The sequence below is a fragment of the Podarcis vaucheri genome, assembly GCF_965113315.1.
Source record: "Podarcis vaucheri genome assembly, chromosome: 2".
NCBI lineage: Eukaryota > Metazoa > Chordata > Lepidosauria > Squamata > Lacertidae > Podarcis > Podarcis vaucheri.
Genome location: NC_138760.1, coordinates 114,316,562 through 114,334,670, shown reverse-complemented (window position 1 = coordinate 114,334,670; position 18,109 = coordinate 114,316,562). Strand labels below are relative to the sequence as shown.

Sequence of the window (18,109 nt, the reverse complement as noted above, 5' to 3'; positions counted from 1 at the left end):
CTGGTTCAGTCTCAGGACTCTTTGGAGAACCAGTTCCAATAGTAAACAGTGGTTCTTCCTTCATTTGTGAAGGCCTATCCATTGTGTGAGATTTCCTCTCAATGACTGTGTCAACTGAGCTCTGTGAGCTATCACTGTAATTTTCAGTACCACTGTAATCAGTAAAATCATCATCATCATCTGAATTGTCCTCAGTGGGAAATGTGTGAACCATTACTCTCTCCTGTCCAGGAGCACTCTAGAAATTTTGTGAGAATCACCTGACCAGATTCAGACAAAATTACTCTGTAGAGACCCTTCTCATATCCCACAAAAATGCCTCTGGCATTCTTTACTCCACCTGGAGCTTCTGTTCTCACATGAGACCCAAACACCTTAAAATGGGCAACAGAAGGTTTTATATGGAACAGCTTCTCAAAAGGAGAACTTCCCAAATCTTTTGAAACCTTTCTCAACCACGTGTGACAATAAGACATTAACGACTCCGCCCAAAACTCATGTGGCAAATGTGAACTCAGCAATTGTGCATTCATCCCCTTTTGCAATTCTTTGTTCACCCATACACAGACACTTCTGTTCCATGCTTCCGCAGAAACAGCAACCTTGTGCCTTATCCCTTTCTCATCCAGGAACTCCTGAAAATCCTGTAAAAGAAAAACTGGCTTTTCATCTGTGAAAAGACAATCAATGTTAGCATCATGCACATTCTTAACCTTGTCACAAAACTCTTTAAACCTTTCTAAGGCTTCTTGTGGTTTCTCTAACATAAATACCCACACATAATGAGAGAAATAATCCACACACAGAAGATAATATCTTGCATTGCCTCTAGATGGTGCTAGAGGACCAATCACATCAGCATACACCCGCTGAAATGCGCTGTCGACCCTGGTCACCTTCCTGGCATCTTTCGTCACACCTGCGAGAGAAATCATGTTAGAATCAGATGAATTACATTTCATGTAATCACTTTGATCAAAAGTCAACAAATACAGTCCATCTTTCTCTCTGGCAGAAAGATACAGCTCTCCATCTTTGAAGATCTTGCAGCTTTCACTATCATAGGACAATTTCAGTCCTTTTTTGCAATCTGCGAAACAATCAGCAGATTGAACTTTAACTCAGGAACCAAATGCACATTGTTAATAGTCAAATTCAGACTCTCAAGATACACAGTTCCAAACCCGGTCGCCTCCAGCTCCTGACCGTTGGCTTGCTTCACAGTGAAGCTTCGCTTCTTAAACGTCGAAAACAGACTTCTGTGTGGCGTCATGTGTTTCGTGCAACCCGTGTCAATGACAAATGTGTTCTCCACTTCTGGTGTGGTTCCTTTTGACATCAAAGCCTTTGCAGGTTTCACCTGGGACTTGGTACGACTTTTGCCTGACGCCTCAGGCTTTGCAGAGCTCCCCTTGGCTCCTTTCTGCTCACGTGGCTTCTTACAGTTCCGCTGAAGATGCCCAGTATGTCCACAATTGTAACATCGGACAATGTTCCAAGCTACAGCCTGCTCTTCAGTAGCAACAGCAGTGGGGGAGTCAGAACTCCGTGCCTCCCTCCCCCTGTTCTTCACATGCAGTGCAGCAAGGCGGTCTTGTTCATTCAGAACCACGGCACACAGTCTCTCCGCCGTGAGGTGCGCGGCTGGTAGGGAACCAAGCTGACTAGCAACCGTTTTATTAGTCCGATTTAGGCTGTTTATAATCATGAAGCAGAATATCTCCTCCTGCAGAGGGAAATTGCGTTCCGCCATCTGCTGGCGCAGGAACTTCATCTCTGTCAAATGCGCTTGTACATCACCATCAGGCGCAAGCCTCAGATTGGTCAGCTTTTCAAAATGCAGCAACGCTGAAGAACCAGCATCTCTCTGATGTGTTCTACGCAGTGTCTCCCAAATCTCTCGTGCGTTCTCTAAATTCCGGATAGGCACGAGTTGGTCATCCGAGACACACAGAATTATAGCCGTCCTGGCTTTCACATTCTGTGAATTCCAACCTGGCGTTGGTGCTGCAGGGATGGGGTTCTCAATCACGCCAAAAATCCTCTGATTCTGTAGCAGGGCTTTCATCTTTATAGACCAAGATGAATAATTGCCATTAGTCAGTGGAGGTGGGTAAGGTAAGCCTCCCCCCTTCTTGGCATCCATTTTGAATCCAAGCCTCAGCTCTCACTCTCGAACCTGTAATTTCCAAGAGTCACTCTTGGTTGTTTACTGCCTTCTCCACTTGGCAGTTAAACCGCAAGCTGCTTAAAAGTCATTGCAAAGAACAGCGAAGTAGACAAAACACACTCCGTGTTCCAGCCCCCAGTCAGTAAGTTTCCACTCCACTTCACTGACTTCTCGTTGCTTAGCAACTGTGCATACCAGTGTTATCTTATCTAGGTATGCGAGGTATTCGGCTGTCTTATCCCAGTGCTGGTTTCTCTCAAACGCAGACACTTCAGTGAACCAAAGATTGCTTCTTCACGCGTTCACTTTACAGCCATAAATTCACCATACCTTTGGGGCTCCGTTGCTCGGCATTCACGTTCTTGATGCCCAGCTGTCTGTGTAGCTTCCAGCTGCACGAAGCTTTATCTTCCTTCCCTTGGTGCAGAGGAGGAAGAACGATCCATCAACCTCTCTTGCAGATTTCCATGGATCAGAACCATCGGCGATTGCTACCAGATGTTGGAATCAAGCCTTATCAGGAGAAACTGGCCACTCTCCAGGCACCCGGCTTGAGTTCCTTGTTGACCTCCCCGTCTGCGTTTCCCGGCAGGATACAGGCTAGGTCACTATCGGCGATCCTCCTCAAGCGTGAGAAGAACACACCACTCTTCCCTGCTCCCTGCTCCCCCCCAGGGAGGGGAAAGAGACAGACAAAAATGTATTTACATGCCTTTATTTCTGTCTTTGCACCAGTACAGAGAAACGCGTCTGCACTCTCCAAACACCAACAGCAGAGAGACAAACTCCACCCCTGTACTTCCAGTACAGGTCAAATGACACTCTGAGCTAACATCCAGTGCTCAGCACAGTGAATAGACTGCCCCTTCGTTCCCACGGCACAGTCCCAAACATTCACTTCCTGTTTTGCTTTCCAGCCAGCTGCGGCTCGCTGCCGCATTGCTCCTTTTCCGTAACATGGTCTAAGATGGATGCAATATTAAAGGACTATGGAAAGTGAAGGACACGAGGCAGGAGTTGGTAATGCAGGTGAGCTGTGCATAAGCAAGCTGTCAGCTAGCTCTGCCGAAGCTCTTTTTATTAGCACAATATGCAAAACCAGTTAGATAGATTTTGGACTGTGACCTTTACACATCTTCCAATCCTGAGATCGAGGGGTGGTACAAAGTTATTTTGGCACCTGTTTCCACTGCATCATTTCCCCCTTGAACCATGTATGATGAAGGAGACAAAGGTCACAGACAGGGCACAGCAGACCACTAAGAGAGCAAAGGTTAGATAGAAGGCATGATGTTCAGACAGCTGTGGCTTTGTCTGCGGGTGGAAGTGTGCTCCACACCCGGCAGGTGGAAGTGTGCTTCCCACCCGGTGATCATTCCTTCACCATGTATCACTCACGGAAGGTGGACAGAGAAACAGACTTGTGCACACCTTTCATACTGCTGTGAGCTCCTTCTAACAGAACTTTCTAGCAATATGGATGATCAAGCCAGAAGGCAGGCTATTTGAGTATTGGTTCCTCAAAACATCTTCGTGTCACAATTGAAACCCAGAGCTGATCAGGGAACCCAGTGAAAGGAGCAAGCAATTCTTCCACAAAAGATGAGATCTGGGACGTTTTGTGCAGCATTCAGCTGATCCCTCAGCCCATTTGGATTTGTCCTAACAACCAGCTCTTTGTGCGTGAAATGGCCCAAGGCAACCACTGCCTTCATCCTTGCTATTCTTCACTGTCAACCCAGGATATTGCCAGAGGCTCCTGGGACCTTTCAAGGCCACCAGGATGAGGCAAGAAGCCAAGAAAGTTCCTTTCGGCCTTATATAATGGATGTCTTGAACTCGGCTCCTCAGACTGAACAGTGTGTTCCTGCCTGGCCTGGAAACCTGCGGTTTCTCAGCTGCTAGCCTTCCAAAGCTCTCTCTCCATACAAAAGGCATTCCAATGGAGCAGAGCTTGTTTCTTGGTAATCGAAGGGCACGTCTGCTTCAGGTCTGGCTACTTACATTCTGCTTTCTTCTTTGCCTCAGGAGTGGAGGTAAGTATTACCCCCATCCCAGAAGAGGTAAAAGAAGAAGCAGCTACTGTTTTACATAGGTTGACTCTATTAGTAGCCGGAGAGATATACTTTGGGGTGGTGGGGGGAAATGCCTTCTGCCATAGGTCTGCAATAATTCAGTGTTATTGTGCATGTTTTTCATGCAGAAAGCCCCAGGTTAATCCCTTAGCATCTCCAGTCGAAAAATTTAAGGAGAAGAGAGTCGGTACAATAATGGGGCAAAATGGACCGGTAGCTTGAAATGCTGGAAGGCAGCTCTGTATGTATGTATGTAGGAGTGAATCAGGCTGCCCAACATCTGGTATATCTGTAGGATGTGGGTAGTGTTGTGGTCTAAACCACTGAGCCTCTTGGGTTTGCCAATCGGAAGGTTGGCGGTTCAAATCCCCATGACGGGGTGGGCTCACGTTGCTCGCTGTCAACTCCTGCCAACGTAGCAGTTCAAAAGCATGCCAGTGCAAGTAGATAAATAGATACCATAGTGATGGGAAGGATAATGGCATTTCCATGCGCTCTTGCTTCTGTCACGGTGTTCCATTGCCACAGAAGTGGTTTAGTCCTGCTGGCCACATGACCCTGAAATCTGTCTGTGGACAAATGCCAGAAAGCAAGAAGAGCACCGTACCCCATCATCGCCTTTGAATCGACTTCACTGTTCAGGAGTCCTTTACCTTTTATATGTGTATGGTTGGAGAGAAAATGTCTCATGTAACATTAAATACGTTCTGCCATTAGTGCCTTCACAATGGGACTTCCCTCCACCTCCTGAGTAGGCCCTAAATCTATTCAGTGCATTCCCCAAACTGCCGGAGGAAAATTTGGGCATGATACGAAGCAGGCATTGGGGAGGAGTGAAAGGGAGAACTTCTGTTGCAAAGGCACAATCCTTTCACTAACGTCATGAGTGCACTGAATATGACCAATGGGCGTATATTCCACCTGTTTCTGCCAGGTCTAAAAGTGGAGCCCAATAGTTTAGAGCTCATTGGGAGCACCATCTTTGGAAAATAGAGGATTCCCTTGTCTGGGTTTAATGTGTTGCTAGACTAAGGGCACAGGAGCATGCTAGGAATCTGCATAGAGTTTCCCCATCCGCAGAGATGTAAATTTGGTCAGACTTTCTGATGGGGGAAAAAATCCTACTGCTCTAGGATCTATTCTGACAGCTATGGGTGCCTATAGGATTTTATGGGTTGGGAGACTGAAAATCAATTGGTTCCTCCACAAATGAAAAAAAAAGGGGGTCTCACTTGGTACAATGCTTTGCAGTACATCCAGGAAAGAAAATTAATATAAATGAGGAAAGTGGTAGGAGTTCTTGGGGCTTCAGACCCCTCGTCTACCTCCTAATGAAGCCCCAGATTTAGTGACCAATGGGTGAAGGTGATGCTTTCAATGCTTTCAGGAAGAAACAATAAAACAAATTTTTGTGCCTCCTACAGCAGATGCTGTGAAATGCAGAAAATGCACGTCAACTGGTCCTGGCAAGCCATGTAAACCAAATGATTTGATATGTACGGGGCTATTCTGTGTAATGACAGAAAGATTGGCAGGTAAGAAGGCCTTTCTGTGACTATGACTTGCCTATTCTATGCTCTGGTAACCTCTTCATTTCTCTGATGAAAATGGGAATATCCCATTCCACAATGGCAATTTTATTATTTATACCCCACACATCTTACGGGGTTGCCCCAGCCACTCTGGGAAGCTTCCAAAAGATATAAAAACATAATAAAACATTAAACATTTTAAAAACTTCCCTATACAGCAGGCTCGTCCAACTCTATAGAGACTGCGACTGAATTCACTTGGTAATGTAAGGAGTAACTGTTAGGCAAACATTCTTTAAGAAACAGACAAAAGTTCCTGGAAGCTTTAAGGAGGGTTCCAGAATTTTCTTTAGTGTATAGTAGTGGTACTCTAGGCTTCATTGGTGTCAGCTGGAGGTGCAAATGAAGGGAGGAAGCTGCAGTTGCAATTTCTGCACCAGGAAATCACACACCATCAGTACGCCCAACAACAACGAGGTGGGGAGGAAGACAATATGTGCTGCTGATACTGTGAGTTTTGCTGTGTCAAGATTGTTAATTAATGGACTGAAATTATACTGTGCTGGAGAGATAAAGAAGGAATGTAAATAGCTTGTACATAAGAGTAACAGAAATGCTTGTGCAACCAGTCAAGCAATAAAGAAGCTCTTGACTGTGAATTTGAGTATGACTCCTGTTCTTGTCCTCTGCCTCTGGGGAAAATTCTGCTACAAACAGTAAGAAGTGGTTTTACCGAGGTGCCGCCACACAAGCAGAAAAGCGCAGCAGAAGTGTGTGGGCGGTAATCTCTAATAGTAACACCTTTTAACAGAGTGGTTAATAGACAAATTGACAGAGCTGCCAAATATTGGGCATTGCTTGGCAAGTGCAAAGTTGCAGCAGCAATATGAAAAATACCAAGCATTTCCCATGAAAAAAAGTATTAGAAAGCTTTTCCCCAGCTCCATTTTGAACACATGAATTAAATTTTGCAGCTGGGGAGATTCATGGACATATCACAGCAAGACAGACTGGGCAACAGTCTTCCAGCAGTACTGGAAAAGCTGCTTCATTAGAGTCTTAAATGCCAGCTATAGTCTTATATTAAGCCATATTACATAGAGGGACCTTGCTTAAGATGATGAAATGTTGGCGAGGAACAAGGAAAGTAAGGTTTCTGCTTCAAGGAACTAACTGGCATGTCACTTGGAAAGTAGCCTATTTTTCAGTCTGAAGGAAAGGTATTTAGGATTTATTTTAGACAACAGTGGTGGAAATTCTGAGATTTAAGGGTTTGTTTTATGTGGCGATGTATTTTGCGCATGTTTTAACTTAATTTTATTTTAATGTTGACACTAGTAGTTTTAGCATGGGGGAAAAATCAGTTTTAGGTATGCACTTGTAATGGAGATTAAAATGGAGTTTATTTCAATGTGCTGTGAGGTTGTCTCTTTTTTGGTATGAACTATGGACTCCACTCACTAGTTAGTATCAACATATGCACTTCTCTTTCTCTCGCCAGGTCCAAATAAGGAGTTGCAGACCTTGAAATTTTGTGGCAAAGCTCAGAATAAAGAATTCTGCGGAACGCAAAGGGGAGAGGAACTTAAAGTACAATGCTGTGAAACTGACATGTGTTTTGACTGATATTACTGTTCTATTCTTCTATTGTTTTAACCCATCCAGAAACCTCATGGTAAAGGGTGGGTAGCCAATCTTTCTCCTTCTCTTTCACTTTCTCCTTTGAAAAACATAATATTAGAACATTTCATATCCTTTGCTTTTGACGGATGTCTGGTCTTCCTTCTGCCATTCCAATTCAAATGACAGAGCAAACACAGAAAAGCAAGAAACCCCACCCCAAGACTGTGATTCTACCACTGCCACCACTAGTACACCACTGGTGATAATAGTAATAGTAGTAATAACAATAACCATAACACAAAAATAATAATAAATTCATCCCCACTCATCTTAAATGTGTAGCCCCAGATGTCTGTTTACCCCCTTTTAGGTACCCCCTTCGGCTCATACTCCTGGTTTGAAATCCTGCTCTTCATCAGCCTGCCAAATGGGCCAATTGCAGGTCTACTCCGGGGGGATTTAAAACAGCCCACGCCAGCCCCTGATGTCTAGCATTCTTCGGTGGATCAACCCACCCATTTTGCATTTACAAATTGAATTGACCTGGCTATGGCTGTGGTGGTCGCTGTATTGTTGGTGCCCGGTAGGAATTTGCCTACCTGGTGAATTGGCTATGATCTGGAGGTTTTGCCTAATCCTGTAGCAATCGTCACAACTTTGGTGGTTTAGGCGTTGGGTAGCCTTAGCCTTGGTTGGAGGGGGGGTTGTACCCTGGCCTTCCCCTCCAGAAATAGGGTATCCTGTTAAAGAGGCATGTGATGGAGTTGCTTCTGTCCCTTTGCCCAGATGGGGGGAGGGGCTTGGGCCTCAGCATTCTTAGGGGTAGGGATCCCTGTGGAGATCCCCCTATTTGATGTAAGTCATGGGAATCCCCACTGCCGGGTTGACCCTGATGTCATTTCCGGTAGGCAGACTGGAAATAAATGCTTACCCAATGCCTATAGGCAAACTACTTCATCTGTAGTCAATAAAGTTGTGGCCTGATTATATCTCATTCCACTGTGTGACCTCCTTAATTGGTAGCTCACTTGAGCAGAGGAAGGCTGCACACCCTGGGCCTGTAGACTCTGGGAAGCTTCCAGGAGAATATAAAAATACATAAAACCATCCAACATTGAAAACTTCTCGATACAGGACTGCCTTCAAATGTCTCAAAGTCAGTCCTTAATTGCCTTGTTAGAGCATCCCAACCAATACTCACAGTCAGGATGGTCAGGGGGGAGGCTGGAGCCACTTCCATCCAGACTCTCCTAGGTCATGCCCATCAGATTCTTAATTCATCTCTTCCTGGAGCTCATGGGTCACTGTTCTTCCCAACCCCTCCCTGGTTGTAGAGCTCAAATGTTCCCTTTTCTCTTTCCTGACCATTGCCGTGTAATTGGAACAAAGCAAGGCTTTTAAGTAGTTTGGACTGGAGGGAGTTCTAGGTGGCCAATCAAGATAGAGATCTATAATAATACTTAAAATTACTGCCTGTTTTGCATGCAGAACAAATGCGAGAATAGTAGCTTGCAATATTTGTTGTACCTTACGCAACAATGCTTTCCTTCAATAAAGTTTAAAAATGAAGTTGTGGTCTGTGTTCTGTTTTGGTTCCTGTGTAATTTTTGTATCTTGATCACACAAGAAATCCCTGTACCTTATATTTTCTGTTCCTGCCTATTTTAAAAGTATGGGCCATATTCCATGCTTTGCAACAGACGTCTGTGCTCAGCAGCACTTCCTCTCCCTCTCCTGCTCTCCCTCCAGCTTCCGGCAAGCACAGACAAAAATACAACAAAGCAGATCCTCCATTCTGCACAACACTCTTGCATCATATATGGCAGTCTTCAAACAGAATCCCAAACATAAATCACATGAGCCCAGTCAGCATCTGGAAGTATTAACATAACCGTACCATATTAGTATGTTTCGCCAAGTCTTTGCACTCAGATTCCAAAATAAAAGGGCCTCAGTCAACTGTTTAACCATCCAACTTCCACCTCTCCCCAATTAAAAGCATCAGCTCATATTGGATGCTATCTGGCTCCAAGAAATATGAATTCTGTTCATGGGATTGCCAGGAATCAGAGTCTGTCTTGCAAGCCTGCTGTCTCTCCATGTCCCATGTTGAAGATACATGCAATATCAAAGGACCACTTATTTATGACTCATGGAGAACATAAACACATGGCTGTGCACATCATTCATTCCGCTGTGAGCAGCAGTGAGATACAAAAGAAAGCTGCTAACACAACGATTCGGGAATATGGGCTGGCCAGAAGTCATCCATTGTGTTTCATCTGCAGGCTGGTTTAGAGTTACCGGCTCAGCACATTGTACTATTACAATTGAAACCTGGAGCAGAACAGAAAACCCTTGTAAGATAGCATCAGGCATCCGCCACTCCTCCGTCATATATGGTGGTGTTCAAATAAAAATCTGTACATAAATCATGGCTCACAGTCCCTAAATTACATGAGCCCAGTCAGCAACTGGACTTGGCAACCACGCAGACAATTATCAAAAGGGAAATTGAACTCTCCCCTGAAATGGGCTCCAAGTTTCAGGATTTCACCTTAAGAACTGGATCTGCTGAATCGAAACAATCCCTTTTACAATTCCCTTTTACCTGTGAAAGGAAGCTGCTTTTCTCCTGTCTCCTGATGAAAACATGAAGACTGCAAGTTGCAGGACAGATTGTGCCATCTTTGGAAAAGAGGGTCTAGTTGTCTAGGTGGAAGGTGTTGCTAGTCTCAGGGCACAGGAGCTTGCCACAAACAATTTCCATCTCTTAATCTATACACAGAGATGCAAGTTTAGTTGGACATTGAATACTGATTGGTCCCTTCACAAACGAAATGCTGTCTATTACAACAGACGCTGTGAAATGCAGACTGTGCTCTTCAAAGGGGCCTGGCAAGCCATGCGAACCGAAGGAGAAGACATGTATGGGACCATTCTGCTTGAAGATAGAAACATTTTCAGGTAAGTCTTTTCTGTCAACAATCTCCCTTTTTCTCTGCTGGGACTAGAATGACCTGAGATATAAGTTTAAAACTAAAAATAAAAAAATTGGACATGTATCTTTCATAAATGTTCATTTTATTTTAATGTTGACATTTTAGTAGTTTTTGTAGTTTTAGCAAAATAAATTCAAAATTCTATTTAAGTGCATATTTTTAAATGAAGTTTAAAATGCGGAGAAAGCTTTTCTCTCTCTCTTGATATGGACTATGGACTAATTCAGTAAATTTCTTTTCATTCACTAGTTGGTATCAACCTAAGCACTTATCTATCTATCTCCAGGACAAAATGGCAAATTGACTAATTACGTCAAAGAATGTGGAGTTTGAAAAAACTCTGTGGGCCAGAGGTGACATCGGGAGATAAAAAGAAAGTATCGTGCTGTAATAGCAACTTATGTTTTGACTGATCATTCTATTCTTACGTTGTTTTCGCCTTTTCATGTAAAAGGGTGGGTAACCAATCTTTCTCCTTTGATAGACATAATATTAGAACGTTTCATATCATTTCTTTCGATGGAGCCCAGGTCTTCCTCCTGCCATTGCAATTCAAATGACAGACAAACCCCCCATGCATACATTCTGATGCCACGTCTAATAATCACATTCAGGGGATGTTCCACACCCAACAGGCTCATTGTCCTCCACAAAATGGTGGCTGACTGTGTGACCTGGGGAGTCTTCTGTATTTGCGGAGGGCTGCCATATATCTTAGACCAATGATTTTCCAGCTCCCTAAGTGCATTGGGAAGCCTCCATGAGCACAGGAAACCCCCCCCCCCCAAATTTGGCTATCCATACTTGTTAATCAAACACTCATCCAGTTCACAACTGTGTTTCTCCTTCCTGCTCCCAAGAGGAGGACTACTCATTTGTGCTCACTCATTTATGCACTCCTTCACTGTCTGATATTTTGAAAAGTAAGTTCCTCTTGCAAAAGTGCATAATTGACTTGGGTATTGGGGTGGAATGGGTCGTTTCTTGGAGAGTTGATGGACATGTACAGTGGCGTAGCGTGGGTTGTCAGCACCCGGGGCAAGGCAAGTAATTTGCGCCCCCTAACCCGAGGATTTGCGCCCCCTAACCCGTGGATTTGCGCCCCCTAACCCTAACCCCCAGATGTTGCGGCCGGTGCAGCCGGCCCCCCCTGCACCCCCACGCTATGCCACTGGACAGGTACCAAGCAGTGATTTGCACAGTCGATAGGATTTGTGGGTCTCTTTATCACTCCCCATCCCTGCTTGAACTTGGCAAATCACAGAAGATGTTATCAACTACAATAACCTGTGCTAGGGATGGTGACAATTCCTCTCTTCCTGTAGCTCATGGAACCCTGTTCTTCCCAACATCTCCTTGGTTGGAGAGTTTGAATGTTCTCTGTTCTCTTTCCTGAACATTGCCATGTGACTGGAACGTAGCAAAGGTGGCCAACCATGATAGAGTTCAATAATAATAGTTAAAATCACTGCTAGTTTTGCATGCAGTAATGAGGCGAAAATAATAGCTTGTATTATTTGTTGTACCTTACGCATCAATTATTTCTTTCAATAAAATTTAAAAATAAAGTTGTGGTCTGTTTTCTATTTTAGCTCCTGTGTAATTACTGTATCTTGATCACAAAAGAAATCACTGTACCTTATATTTTCCTTTCCTCAAAATTGAGGAAATCTTATTTATATGGGCCATATTCCATGCTTTGCAACAGACCTCTGTGCTCAGCTGCATTTCCTTTCCCTCTCTGGGCCCCTCCAGCTTCCGGAAGACACAGGCAAGAATACGACAGGGCAGAACAAACAATGCAGATCCTCCATTCTGCATAACACTCGTGCATCATGTATGGCAGTGTTCAAATAGAATCCCATACACAAATCACATAAGCCCAATCAGCATCTGGAAGTATTAATGTAACCGTACCATATTAGTCTGTTTCTCCAAGTCTTTGCACTCAGATTCCAAAATAAAAGGGCCTCAGTCAACTGACTAACCAGCCAAACTTCCTGTGTTGTTGTTGTTGTGGTTTAGTTGTTTAGTCATGTCCGACCCTTCGTGACCCCTGGACCAGAGCATGCCAGGCACTCCTGTCTTCTACTGCCTCCCACGGTTTGGTCAAACTCATGCTGGTAGCTTTGACAACACTGTCCAACCATCTCATCCTCTGTCGTCCCCTTCTCCTTTTGCCCTCCATCTTTCCCAACATCAGGGTCTTTTCCAGGGAGTCGTCTCTTCTCACGAGGTGGCCAAAGTATTGGAGCCTCAGCTTCACGATCTGTCCTTCCAGTGAGCACTCAGGGCTGATTTCCAGAGCCAACCTTCTACTTCTCCCCAATTAAAAGCATCAGCTCATATTGGATGCGGTTTGGCTCCAAGAAATATGGAGGTGGCCAGAATATCTGTTCATGGGATTGCCAGGAATGAGAGTCTGTCTTGCATGTCTGTTGTCTCTCCATGTCCCACATCTTTGAGTAAAGTTGAAGATACATGCAATATGAAAGGACCACTTATTTATCACTCATGGAGAACATAAACACATGGCTGTGCACATCATTCATTCCGCTGTGAGCAGCAGTGAGATACAAAAGAAAGCTGCTAACACAACGATTCGGGAATATGGGCTGGCCAGAAGTCATCCATTGTGTTTCATCTGCAGGCTGGTTTAGAGTTACCGGCTCAGCACATTGTACTATTACAATTGAAACCTGGAGCAGAACAGAAAACCCTTGTAAGATAGCATCAGGCATCCGCCACTCCTCCGTCATATATGGTGGTGTTCAAATAAAAATCTGTACATAAATCATGGCTCACAGTCCCTAAATTACATGAGCCCAGTCAGCAACTGGACTTGGCAACCACGCAGACAATTATCAAAAGGGAAATTGAACTCTCCCCTGAAATGGGCTCCAAGTTTCAGGATTTCACCTTAAGAACTGGATCTGCTGAATCGAAACAATCCCTTTTACAATTCCCTTTTACCTGTGAAAGGAAGCTGCTTTTCTCCTGTCTCCTGATGAAAACATGAAGACTGCAAGTTGCAGGACAGATTGTGCCATCTTTGGAAAAGAGGGTCTAGTTGTCTAGGTGGAAGGTGTTGCTAGTCTCAGGGCACAGGAGCTTGCCACAAACAATTTCCATCTCTTAATCTATACACAGAGATGCAAGTTTAGTTGGACATTGAATACTGATTGGTCCCTTCACAAACGAAATGCTGTCTATTACAACAGACGCTGTGAAATGCAGACTATGAGCATCAGTGAGATACAAAAGAAAGCTGCTAACACAACGATTCGGGAATATGGGCTGGCCAGAAGTCACCCACTGTGTTTCATCTGTAGGCTGGTTGAGAGTTGCCTGCTTGGCACATTGTACTATTACAATTGAAACCTGGAGCAGAACAGAAAAACCCTCGTAAGATAGCATCAGGCACCTGCCACGGTCCGCAATGTGTACCAAATGGTGTCACATGTGACGGGTCATTCTGTGTAATGGCAGAAAGAGTTAAAGGTAAGGCATCTTTTCTATGTTCCTCTTTTTCTATGCTGCAATGAGCACTTGTCTCTTCTATGCTCTGGTAACCTCTTCATTTCTCTGATGAAAATGGGAATATCCCATTCCACAATGGCAATTTTATTATTTATACCCCACACAGCTTACTGGGTTGCCCCAGTCCTTCTGGGCAGCTTCTGACATGCATAAAAACATAATAAAACATTGAACATTTTTTTTAAAAACTTCCCTATACAGGATTGCCTTCAGACGGCTCGGGAGTCCTCCTTACCCTCCAACATTTATCTGATGAAAATAGGGACATCCTAAGAAAAAGCGGGACATTCCAGAATCAAATCAGAAACCAGCTTCTCAAAGTCAGGGATGTCCCTGCAAAATAGGGATACTTGGAGGGTCTGCTAGGTTAGATTACTGCAGTGCATTATACGTGGTGCTGCCTTTGAAGACAGTTAGGAAAATGCAGCTGGTCCAGAATTCGGTGTGGGGATGTTTAGGATAGTTGGCAAGGAAATATTTCTTAAGTGTTATCCTTCCTTCACTCCCACTAGTGAGTGATGTAGCAGAGCCAACCCCCTTCTGTACTGATGGAAGCTAGTTGATAGATTTCTTTGAATCTCCACAAAATGACTAATCCACTCTGGCTTGCCCAGATGGATTATTTCTGGTGTCCCATTTTCTTCCTCCTAAAATATAATAAAGACTCAGAAGTCTGTCTTTAAAAGTCTAACAATAAGTTTACTCACAAGTTGTTCACAGTACACATCCTGGAAGGCAGGCTTTAAGCTTCAGGTTACAAACATACAACGTGGCTTACATCCTTTGTGAGGATGGGCACAAGTGCTGCTGGCTGAGAGCCAGCAGCCAACAAAATGGAGGGGACTGAACCAAACAGAACTGAGACAAAATGGCCACGTGACTCTGCTTTTATAGAGTCACACTCATTTGCTGAGTCACTTATGGGGGAACAGGAAGCGACACACATCCCACATTCAGCTGTCAGACTACTCACCGGGGCAAGACAGTTTGAGCATATAACACCAATCCTGGCCTAATTACACCAACAGCCAGTCAGTTTTTGGACCCAATTCGAAGCGCTGGTTTTAACCTATAAAACCATACATGGCTCAGGACCTCAAGGACGGCCACTCCCCATATGTATTGACCTCCTGGACCCTGCAGTCATCATCTGAGGCCCTTCTCTATGTGCTTTCTATGCAGGAAGTAAGACAAAAATGATCCTTTTCTGTAGTGGCTTCTCATTTGTGGAATGCTCTCGCCAGACAGGCTCTCCTGCCACCATCATTATATAACTTTAGATGCCAAGCAAAAACATTCCACTCCTCCCAGACCTTTGGCTTATTAAACAATCTATGGCCTTTAATAATGTGTGTGTGGGGGGGGAGGTTCTTTGTTTTCATTTGTTATTATGGTATGTATGTTTGTGTTTTTATATTGTAAGGCATCCAGTGATCTTTGGACGAAGGTTGGTATAGAGAGAGTTAATAAAGAATAAGAATAACCTTGAGCAGATCAGGGTGAATGCTTAATAAATGGAAGAGCCCAAAGTTTTGCTAGTGCATAATAAAATTACTGTGCATAATAAATTTACTACATTCAGTTATGATTTTCTGGTCAGGCTCTGAATTCTCTTGATAATGTAAGGAGTAACATCTTCCTAAAAATCACTGCAACCCTGCCTCCCCACCCACAAGGCCGGGGTTGCTGTGCGTTAGAGTAACCTGGTGGACAAGCAGCGGCAAGGACAGGTCCATCTGCTTCATCCAACCAAGTCTCTGTTACACATGCCAGGTTAAGTCCGCCATCCAGTCATGGGTGGCAGTGGTCTTACGAATCATTGACCTGGCATTGCATAGCAGCACCTTCAGGTCATGTGGGTATCCCTTGCTGATTCCAGTATCCGTCTGGACATGGAGGCAGGGATAGTCCTCAAACAACGACTAAGCCTGCCTCCTCGGTAATTACATGGTCTGGTCTTAGCATAACTCCTCCTCCTGCCCATGATCACTGAGATCGGTTGTCCCAGTGCACCCCCCCCCCGCCCCCCGTGGAACCTGCCCCAGCCATTTTGTTGGCTGGGACCCACTCCCAGGCAGCCCTGACCCCTCCCATTAAGAACAAAATAAAGCTTAATTAAAAAACACACACACAAAACCCCCAATACAAACCAAAAACAGTAAAAATTACAAACATACCAAAATTAAACATTCCCAAACCCGACTAAACATCCATCCCACCCCCCACACACCAAAAATAATTTTAAAAGGTAAAAACAGAATTTTTAAAAAACATATTTAAAAGAACTCTGTGCTGTTCTGAGTTCTCCTGGGCAACAACAGCAGCAGCAGCAACAGTCCCTATGAGGCCTGTCAGGCCCCGCCTAGGCCAGGTGGTGAGTGGCAGGGACTGAACCTGCAGGCACTCACAGCAGGGGTGTCCTCTGAAAAACACCAGACATTTCCAATGAAAATGGAGCATTAGAAAGCTTTTCCCCAACTCCATTTTGAACATGTGGATTCAACTGTGCAGGTGGGGAGATTCATGGACATATCAATGCAAGACAGACTGTGCAACAGTCTTCCAGCAGTACTGGAAGAGATGCTTCATTAGAGTCTTGAATGCCAGCTTTATTCTTATATTAAACCACATTACATAGAGGGACCTTGTTTAAGAAGATGAAATGTTGGAGAGGGGCAGGAAAGTAAGGTTTCTGCTTCAAGGAACTAACTGGCATGTCACTTGGAAAGTAGCCTATTTTTCAGTCTGAAGGAAATAGATTTGGGATTTATCTTAGACAACAGTGGTGGAAACTGTGAGATTTAAGGGTTTGTTTTATGTGGACATGTATTTTGCACATGTTTTAACATTATTTTATTTTAATGTTGACACTTTAGTAGTTTTAGCATGGGAAAAAATTCAGTTTTAGGTATGCATTTGTCAATGGAGCTTAAAATGGAATTTATTTCAATGTGCTGTGAGCTTTGTCTGTTCTTTTGGTATGAACTATGGACTCCACTCACTAGTTAGTATCAACATAAGCACTTCTCTTTCTCTCGCCAGATCCAACAAACAAGTTGCAGATCAAATTTTGTGGCGAAGGTCATTATGAAAAATTCTGCGGACTAGAAGAAGATAAAGTTAAAATACAATGCTGTGATGATGACATGTGTTTTGACTGATTTTACCGTTCTATTCTTATATTGTTTTAACCCATCCAGAAACCTCTTGGTAAAGGGTGGGTAGCCAATCTTTCTCCTTCTCTTTCACTTTCTCCTTTGAAAAACATAATATTAGAACATTTCATACCCTTTGCTTTTGAGGGATGTCTGGTCTTCCTCCTGCCATTGCAATTCAAAAGACGGAGCAAACACAGAAAAGCAACAAACCCCAATCATCACAACTTTGGTGGTTTAGGCATTGGGTAAGCTTAGCCTTGGTTGGAGGGGGGGGTTGTCCCCTTGCCTTCCACTCCAGAAATAGGGTATGCTGTTAAAGGGGTCCATGATGGAGTTGCGTCTGCCCATTTACCCAGATGGGGGGAAGGGCTTGGGCCTCAGCGTTCCTAGGGGTGGGGATCCCTGCAGGGATCCCCCTATTTGATGGAAGTCATGGGACACCCCACTGCCGGGTTGACCCTGATGTCATTTCCGGTAGGCAGACACTAAATGCTTACACAATGCCTATAGGCAAACTACTTCATCTGTAGTCAATAAAGTAGTGGCCTGATTTGATCTCATTCCACTGTGTGGCCTCCTTAATTGGTAGCTCACTTGAGCAGAGGAAGGCTGCACACCCTGGGCCTGTAGACTCTGGGAAGCTTCCAAGAGAATATAAAAATATATAAAACCATCCGGCATTGAAAACTTCTCGATACAGGACTGCCTTCAAATGTCTCAAAGTCAGTCCTTAATTGCCTTGTTAGAGTATACCATCCCATACTCACAGTCAAGATGGTTAGGGAGGAGGCTGGAGCCACTTCCATCCAGACTCTCCTAGGTCATTGTCCATCAGATTCTCAATTCATCTCTTCCTGGAGCTCAGGGAAGCCTGTTCTTCCCAACTGCTCCTTGGTTGGAGAGCTCAAATGTTTTCTGTTCTCTTTCTTGAACATTGCAATGTAACTGGATGTTATTGTTTGCAGACCATAAGGTCATCTGCGGGGCATACCAGGAGAGGCAGTCCTAT

General features: G+C 44.2%; 1 long non-coding RNA gene across 1 annotated transcript; it reads left to right on the top strand.

Moving 5' to 3' along the window:
- Positions 1-4,016: 4,016 nt before the first annotated feature.
- LOC309525378 lies at positions 4,017-7,757 on the top strand. Its single transcript, XR_014216199.1, has 3 exons — positions 4,017-4,206; positions 5,670-5,780; positions 7,279-7,757. It is a non-coding gene; the product is annotated as an uncharacterized lncRNA (long non-coding RNA).
- Positions 7,758-18,109: the final 10,352 nt, after the last annotated feature.